This window comes from Octopus bimaculoides, chromosome 9 (assembly GCF_046866305.1).
Source record: "Octopus bimaculoides isolate indiv1 chromosome 9, ASM4686630v1, whole genome shotgun sequence".
Lineage (NCBI taxonomy): Eukaryota > Metazoa > Mollusca > Cephalopoda > Octopoda > Octopodidae > Octopus > Octopus bimaculoides.
In genome coordinates this window covers 83,864,324-83,874,323 of record NC_142936.1, presented here as the reverse complement: position 1 = coordinate 83,874,323, position 10,000 = coordinate 83,864,324, and positions in this window count along the sequence as shown.

Here is a 10,000-nt window from a genome sequence, read left to right as displayed (position 1 = left end):
AATAAGGCTTACAAAGAATATGTCCAGGCGGTCGATATGTCCGACTAAACCCTTTAATGGCCGCAGTCAAATGACTGAAACAAGTAAAAGAATTTTTTTAATAAAACAAATATATCTTCTGCTACATATGTGGGAAACTCTATCAGTGGCGGTGCTTGTGGAGTTGTTAGCTGTGTGAGTTATTCAATATTTCAGCCATCCTTATTTTCTTACATTAATAAATGTATAATTTTTTTTTTTTATTGTAAAAGCTATTTAATTTAACATTAATTTTGTTATGTAAAAAATAAATTAACTCAATGAATAATATCAATTCAATTTGTCCTCTGTTAAAAAAAAAACAAAAAAAAAAACACCAATCTTTGGTTCTACGTTAAAAGATAACCACGGGAAAAACTTGTGGAGTGAAAACAACAAATGTATGAAAAAATATTAATTTAATCAAAAGAAAAAAAAGAAAAGAAAGAAAAAAATTAAAAGTATTAAGCATTAAATCAATGTTTCGCCTACATTTATTGCCGATGGACTCCTTCGATTCTTTATCTACTCTACTGGACCTTCTTTGCCATTCACTGCACGGTAATACTTCGCCATTTTGCGGTTCATATCGCGGTTTATTGGTTAAGCTTCCGTTGATTCTTCCGTGGTATTGTTTTGCATTTATAATAAAATTAATATATACAAATTATAAAAATAATAAAACACATATATATTTGATAGTGGTTGTGTGGTAAGTAGCTGGCTTACCAACCACATGGTTCCGGGTTCGGTCCCACTGCATGGTGCCTTGGGTGTCTTCTACTATATCCTCGGGCTGACCAAAGCCTTGTGGGTGGATTTGGTAGACGAAAATTGAAAGAAGCCCGTCGTATTTATATATATGTATATATACATGTGTGTATGTTTGTCCCCCATCCCAACATCGCTTGACAACCGATGATGGCGCGTTTACATCCCCGTAACTTAGCGGTTCGGCAAAAGACACATTGAGTACAGGTGAATGTGATTTTTTAGATGCTCAGAGGCAATACTGTCGTCACCAGGTGCGAGAGAGTGAATCAATTTTAGATGATCTAACTTGTGATACAAGTATCTACTTTGGGCACAAGGCTAGTAATTTTGAGGTGAGAAATTTAGTCGATACCATTGACCTTAGTGCTTGGCTGGTACTTCATTTTATCGGACACGGGGAGATGGAAGGCATTGTTGATTTCGGCGGGATTTGAACTCTGAACCTAGACAGCAAGAAGACAGATATTTTCTCCCACGTTCAAACGATACTGTCAGCATCCGACGTTTCTAACCTCTAATAATTCATTCTACTTTAGGTACAAGGCCTGCAATTTGTGGGAAGGGGTTGTCGATTACGCCTACCCTATTGTTCAGCTGGTACTTACTTCATCGACCCCAAAAGAATCAAAGGCAAGGTCGACTTCGGCAGAGTCTTAATTCAGATTGTAAAGATGGACGAATGTAAACCTTTCTGTCCGGTGAGTTAACGATTTTTGCCAGTCCACTTCCTTTGTGTAACCTGTATTTATTTCTTTATTGCGCACAAGGGGATAAACATAGAGGGGACAAACAAGGACAGACAAAGAGATTAAGTCGATTACATCGACACCAGTGCGTAACTGGTACTTAATTTATCAACTCCGAAAGGATGAAAGGCAAAGTCGACCTTGGAGGAAATTGAAATCAGGACGTAACGGCAGACGAAATACCGCTAAGCATTTCGCCCAGCGTGCTAACGTTTCTTACTTCATTATAGCCCACAGGGGTCTAAGCATAGACTGGGACAAATAAGGACTGACAGAGGGATTAAGTCGATTACATCGACCCCAGTGCGTAACTGGTACTTAATTTATCGATCCTGAAAGGATGAAAGGTAAAGTCGACCTCGGCGGAATTTGAACTCAGAATGTAAGGACAGACGAAATACCGCTAAGCATTTGGTCTAGCGTGCTAACGTTTCTTATTTCTTTATTGTCCACAAGGGCTAAACATATTCTTTTCTACTCTAGGCACAAGGCCCGAATTTTTTGGGGAGGGAGCCAGTCGATTAGATCGACCCCAGAGTGCGACTGCTACTTAACTTATCGACCCCGAAAGGATGAAAGGCAAAGTCGACCTCGGCAGAATTTGAACTCAGAACGTAAAGGCAGACGAAATACCGCTAAGCATTTCGCCCGGCGTGCTAACGATTCTGCCAGCTCGCCGCCTTAATGTAATCTGTAATAATCCTTTAAGGCCTGAAATTTGGGGGAGGGGTTAAGTCGATTACATCGACCCCAGTGTTTCACTCTTACTTATCTCATCGACCCCCCCCCCCCAAGGATGAAAAGCAAAGTCGACCTCGGCGGAATTTGAATGTAATCTGTAATAACGCAATCTTGCATATTCTGTTTATTCTGCTTAATGTAGATTCTTATCCAGTTTTACACTAAGTATACAGATACTAGGTTTTTAGCTTAAAAACTAGTAAAGAGAAAATAGAAGTCTTTAGCAGCTGCACTGGTTTACTGGCAAGTACTTCGACCTGAACCATATTCTTACAACTGGATTCCACATTCTCTTTTCTCATAACTCATTGCATTTTTAACAAAAAAAAAATCCTTTTGGATTCCAAGGAGAAGCAACTATCTTATCTTGCTAGTTATAAGCTATTAGTTATCAAATACACTAAAATACTTAGCAACGGAATTGTTGCCAGACATTTTTGGATTATCATCTATTGAATATGTCATTCAAAGATGGAGAAGAGATTAAGTATAAAAATCAAGACTTTCGGATGGGAAAATGCAATTTTTGAAGAGGAATCGATAAATGGTCAAAATTTGAAGAAAAAACCGAATGCTTGGATTGTTCACTATAGGCATACCAGGGTTACTGTTTTAACAATGATGGTTATTGTTGAAACAAAGAAATTAGTGCACAAATTGAAAATGATAGAATTTTAAGGTACAACATATGGCATGAACAATTGCAGCTAGGAAGGTGTTTATAGGCCATTTTAAATAACACACAAAAACTGTTAGATTCACTTCAACATTTAAATTTAATTTGTCACAGATGCAGCACAGAATTTTGTCAGTGAACAAGTCGCGGTCTCAAAGCGACGAAAATATTTTGACAAATTAAATTAAAATGTTGAAGTGAATCTAACGGTTTTTGTGTGTTATTTTAAATGGCTTACAAACACCTTCCACGCTGCAATTGTTTTCGTTCCAGCACACGATCTCAGATCAGGTCACTTGTTATACAGGTACATCTCCGTAATTATGGTATGAAATATTTATAAAAAGAGTTACGACTGTGTACAAGTATTGGAAGTTTATGGAGATAAAATATCGGAATTTCACAAATTATCCTTCAAGACTATAACGCAGGAAGATTTTGAAATGGTAAAAATTGGAAACATAAATGAAATTCCTCTTACATTTGACGTCACTTTAAACGAAGGGTCCAAAAAGAAAAAAAAAACAAAGGAACTGGACATGAAAAAACCCATTATACTGCCGTTTTAGCTTGTACAACTAATGGTAAAAATTACCAACTTCACTTAATTTAAGAGAAGGAACATCTCCAAGGGGTAAAATTCCCAAAGGTATTTTAGTTTATGTTTACCTAAAGATTGGATGGGTAAACAAAAAATAACAATTTGGGTGGAGAAAGGGTGAGAAAAATGTGCTGGTGGAATGTAAAAGAAGCTATCAAATCTTATACAGGGTGTTCGAAAAGTCTCTCAGCAGTGAATTTTTTTCGTCCTGCGCATGCGCAACTTGGCTATCACTGCGTGGGCGGCCGGGTGTCAGCCATTGTCTCTCAGTCATTGTGTACCCTTCAGCGTGTCGTCATGCTACCCATTGAAGAACGTACGTTTTTAGCTGAATTGGTGTTTCGAACTGGAAACAAATACACAGATACTGTGAAACAGAAGTTCAGTGAAACTTTTCCAAATACTGTTGTTCCACATCATGACACTATGCGGGATTTGATAAAAAAAATTTAGAAGCACAGGCTTAGTGGAAGATGCAGCAAGAAGCGGTAGGCCTACTGTTCTTTCAGATGAAACACTCTCCAATGTCTCTGATAAACTGTTGGCAAGCCCGTCAAAGTCCTTACGCAAATTGTCACAGGAAACGTAAATCAGCCTAGGAAATGTTCAAACGGTAGTAAAAAAGAAATTAAATTTTATTTATTGAAAATGAAGGACGATACAAAGAATAAGTCCTGGGATCGATTCGTTTGACTAAAGGCGGAGCTCCAGCATGGCCGCAATCCAATGACTGAACCCAGTAAAAGATTAAAAGAATATATAAATATATATATATATATATATATATATATATATATATATATATATATATATACATATCGAGTCCCATGCGGATAGGAAAGCCTTCTTCTGTCGAGGGCTTATATGCCCCTTTATTAGACTATTTTCCTTAGTCATTGCACGTTGATCGCCATTAGCTTTAAGCTTATATAAAAATACCATTATTATTATTTGCAGGATTGTAAAACACGGCACCATATAAAAAAAAACCATTCGCACCGAGAGCATATATGTGTGTGTGTTTGAGTGTGTGTGTGTGGTATAAAATATGGGTTCAGAGAACTGTGCGGTTACCTCTGTAGGCACCTCTTCGGACACGGCAATCAGTAGTATGATATCAAGTGTGATATCAAGTATCTGTACAAATGAAAATCCAGAAAATCCGAACAAGATCATTCTGCGAAGAATATATAAAAACCTTCTGACTTTGTGCTTATCCACACACACACACACACATACACACACGCGCGCGCGCGCGCGCACGCACACACAGAGCCTCCGAGAGAAATTCTGTAAAGTTAAACAAGTCTGAATTCAGGCTCCCAAAGGAATTTTTCCCTCAAAATTACAAAAGCCTGTGATTTTGGGGGGGGGTTTTTGGTGGGGATAGGAAAACTCCAGCAGATACTTACAATCACCTTGGCTCCTTGTGTGTGTGTGTGTGTGTGTGTGTGTGTGTGTGTGTGTGTGTGTGTGTGTGTGTGCGTGCGCGCGCGCGCGTCTGCGTGTTCGTGCGCGTGCGTACATGTATATCTATCTATATAAAACAAAGAATTATGTGTGTGTATGTGTGCGTGTGTGCGCGTGCGCTCTGCGTGTTCGTGCACGTGCGTTCATGTATATCTATATATATAAAACAAAGAATTCTGTGTGTGTGTGTGTGTCTGTGTGTCTGTGTGTCTGTGTGTATGTGCGTGTGTCTGCGTAGTAGCTATGCATTTCTACAGTTTTCAACCGATTTTCACCAAACTTTACACACACATTACGTATGAACCAAGGATGGTTATGCACTATAACATTTGGCCCTGCGCTCCCGCGTAAATCAAAGTGCGATTTTATTTAGGAAATAATTTTATATTGAGTTCAAACCACTGGTTATTAGCACCGCTATGCCTAAGTGAAATAATGACTATAATAACTATATATATATATATATATATATATATATATATATATATATATATATATATATATATATATATATATATATATGCCCACAAACACACACAGATAGATAGATAGATAGATAGATGAGAGAAAAGCAAAGAGAGAGAGGAAGTGAGAGAGATAGAGAAGAGAGACAGGAAGAACAGAGGGCGGTAGGGAGAAAAGGAGGGAAAGAGAGAGAGAACATTCAGTGTTCGGAATTCTAATGGGGTTAGCAAGTTATTCCGTAAAATAATTCGATTTTTCTTCACACTCACGCATCTTTACAAGGAACACATAGAGTTCTAAAGCACACCGCGCACACACACACACACACACACGTACACACACACACACACACACACACACACACTCACATACACATACAAACACACTCACACACATACGGACACATGCGCACTCACTCACATACACGCATTTGCACACACATGCATAGACATATATGTATGTGTGTGTATATGTATGTACAGTAATCCCTCGACTATCGTAGGTGTTACGTTCCCAAATGCCCCGCGATATGTGAAAATCCGCGAAGTAGGATTTTCACATATCTGTATGATAGGATTTTCACATCAGTACAGTACACAGTACTGTACTGTATATCTCCTTATTTTTATAATTTTAATAATTTGTATATATTTATTTTATTGTAAATGCAAAACAACACCACGGAGGTATCGACGTAAGCTTAAATAATAAACCGCGATAAGTAAAACGCGATATGGCGAGAGATTACTGTATGTATATATGTATGTATATATGTATGTAGTTATGTATATTGAAGATGCGTCAGGCAACCGAAAACAAAACAAAGCCCAATGATAAACAAAGATATAAAACAGGAAAAAAAACACTACTAGAAACACTGCACAGATGTTCAGTTAAACGCTCCATACAGACGAATCCGCCCTCCTCTGCCCCGATCGTGGCCTATATGCGACCACAGGAACGATTGTATGCCAGGATCAAGTGGACCATGTACGGGTACTTAGTCTTGCGAATGTTTTCCAGGTGATAATAATGAAACCAGCTGTTGCGCGGCTGCAGGCCACTTCTGAAGGAATTTTCTGTTAAGTCCTGCGGAGATTGTTGGGCTGTTACTAATGTAGATATCAAGCCGATATACAATGCTTTTCTCTCGGGGATTTGCTCTTCTCAGACGCAGTTGGAAAAGCCTTCGAGGATTGACCTGAGAATAAACGAAAACAACAACAGCAACAACAATAGATAATACGAGGGATTGCTGAAAAGTTCCTGGCTTTAAGGGTGTCGCGAAAGGCCTGGCTGGAAGCCCAGCCTTCCGAGTTCTTTTACAGGGTTTAGAAAAACTGAAGGACCGCCGCAATAAGTGTGTGAATTTGTGAGAAAATATGTTGAATAATATCATAATTAATTGATCCTCCTGTATTTTCTTTTACCCAAAGCCAGGAACTTTTCAGCACCCCTCGTGTAATTTCCCAGGAAATGGTGATTGGCAAAAATGATAGAATGCCGGTCTACATGATTACTATGTAATTTCATTAAAGTAGAATGCCGAATTAAATAGCTTGAGCTTTACACTACTATTATGGTAAAACGCCAGATTAAATTAGTTACATCGTTATTTTATAGTCCTGTCCAGGATTAAATGACTACAAATAGTTATATTATTGTAGTCGAATGCCGGATTAAATGATTTTTGCTGAGCTGTATCTTTATAGCAAAGTGTGAAGCTGCCCAACTACATGGTTCAGGGTTCAGTCCCACTGCGTGGCACCTTGAGCAAGTGTCTTCTATTATAGCCTCAAGCCGATCAAACCTTTGTGAGTGGAGTTGATAGACGGAAACTGAAAGAAGCCCGTCGAATATGTGTGTGTGTGAGTGTGTGTGCGTGTGTGTGTGTGTGTGTGTGTGTGTGTGTGTGTTTGCTCCTCAACACTGTTTGTCAACCGATGCTGGTGTGTTTATGTCCCCGTAGATTAGCGGTTCACAAAATTGACCGATAGAATAAGTACCAGGTTTTAAAAAAAGTATTTGGGTCGATACATTCGATTAAAAATTCTTCAAGGCAATGCCCCAGCATGGCCACAGTCTAATGCCTGAAACAAGTAAAAGATAAAAGATAGTTACTTTATAGTACGGAGCCGGATTAAATGACTATAAATGTAGTTATATTATTACAGTAGAATGGTGGATTATATGATTTGTGCTGTGCAGTATGATTATATTAAAGTGCCGGATTAAACTACTTACATAGTTCCTTTATAGTAGAAAGCCGGATTAAATTACTACAATGTAGGTACATTATTACAGTAGAATGCCGGATTAAATGACTTGTGTTGTCTAGTTACACTCATAATTGAAATCCCAGAGGAACTTATGTTATAGGTTATTAAATTGCGTATTTTATCGATCCCAGAGGAATGGAAAGTAATGGAGTCTTCGGTAGCAGTTGAACTCATAATTATAAGCGATCCTAACACGACGACCATGACGGCAACATGTTTACCGTCCCGCCCCCCCCCCCCCCCGCTGCCGGATCGGTCACAACGCTTCTTCCTCCAAGACTTGCTGCCTTCTTAAATATACAATCACACATTATATTATACGTTATCTATTTCAGACATACAAACATACACAGACCCACAAGCACATACATATATACACATATACACACAAACACACACATATAGACATATACACACAAACACACATATACATATACACATATACACACAAAAAAACATATACACATATACATACAAACACACGTACACATATGTATGCAAACACACATATACACATAAACAGACATACACATACACGCAAACACACACATGCACATATACACACAAACACACACATACACATATAAACACAAACACACACATACACATATACACACGAACACACGTATACACATATAGACACAAACATACATATACACATATACACACAAACACACATATACATATATACACACAAACGCATACAAACATACCCACATGCGTGCACACACGCTCATGTACGCACATGTACGCTCACACACACATACACATAGATGCATGCCGTGACAGAATCCCCCGTTACAGTATTAACAATGACAACATTGAGAACAAGAAGATTATCAAACACACGCACCAGCACAGCGAAAACAACGACACCACCATTATACCACCACTACCTCCACCAGCATGACAGCCACACTGTTGGCACTCCGTCGCTTACGACGTCGAGGGTTCCAGTTGATCCGATCAACAGAACAGCTTGCTCGTGAAATTAACGTGCAAGTGGCTGAGCACTCCACAGACACGTGTACCCTTAACGTAGTTCTCGGGGATATTCAGCGTGACACAGTGTGACAAGGCTGGCCCTTTGAATTACAGGCACAACAGAAACAGGAAGTAAGAGTGAGAGAAAGTTGTGGTGAAAGAGTACAGCAGGGTTCGCCACCAGCCCCTGCCGGAGCCTCGTGGAGCTTTAGGTGTTTTCGCTCAATAAACACTCACAACGCCCGGTCTGGGAATCGAAACCGCGATCCTATGACCGCGAGTCCGCTGCCCTAACAACTGGGCCATTGCGCCTCCACATGACAGCCACAACTACAACCACAATCATTGTTATACCACCGCAAAAAACACCTCTACTACCACCACCACCACACCGTTACAATCACCATTACCACCACGACTAGCACCACCACCATTACCACAACCGTCACCACTATCACAACCACAATTTCAACCGTAACTATAACTCTCACAACAAACACCACCACCGCAACTACCACAACAACTACCCCCACCACCACATGCATCCATTATTACTACCACCACAACTATCACCGTCACCATCATGACCACAACCACGTTCCCCGTTTTATTCACACAAAATCACCTCGAGATACCCAGGTACGTCTACAACACTTCCAGAACACTGCTTCACCAAACAGGGCCAGCTTTAAACCAGTAAAGCATTTTTGCTCAAATTGGACCCCGCGCACACCTTTGAGCAGACGACGCTATGGTGAATTAAACCTTTACTAATGTGTTTATTGCTTTGAAGGATTTATTCAACAATACCCGTAACAGTCGTATCGGGTGAAAGGAGGTTTTTAAAACAAAAGCATCAAAACATACCTAAGGTCAATAATTTCTCAAGAGTGACTAAATAATTTGGCGATGCTATATAGAAAGCATCGCCATTGACAATACGAAAACCATTGACTCTAAAATGATTTTCAGAGACTTCTCAGATTTAAAAAAAAAAGCCTGAAAAGTCTGTTTTTAGAAGGCCTATTGAGAAACGGAGTGGATGCGCAATGGCCCAGTGGTTAGGGCAGCGGACACGCGGTCGTAGGACCGCGGTTTCGATTACCAGACCGGGCGTTGTGAGTGTTTATTGAGCGAAAACACCTAAAGCTCCACGAGGCTCCGGCAGGGGATGGTGGCGAACCCTGCTGTACTCTTTCACCACAACTCTCTCTCACTCTTACTTCCTGTTTCTGTTTTACCTGTA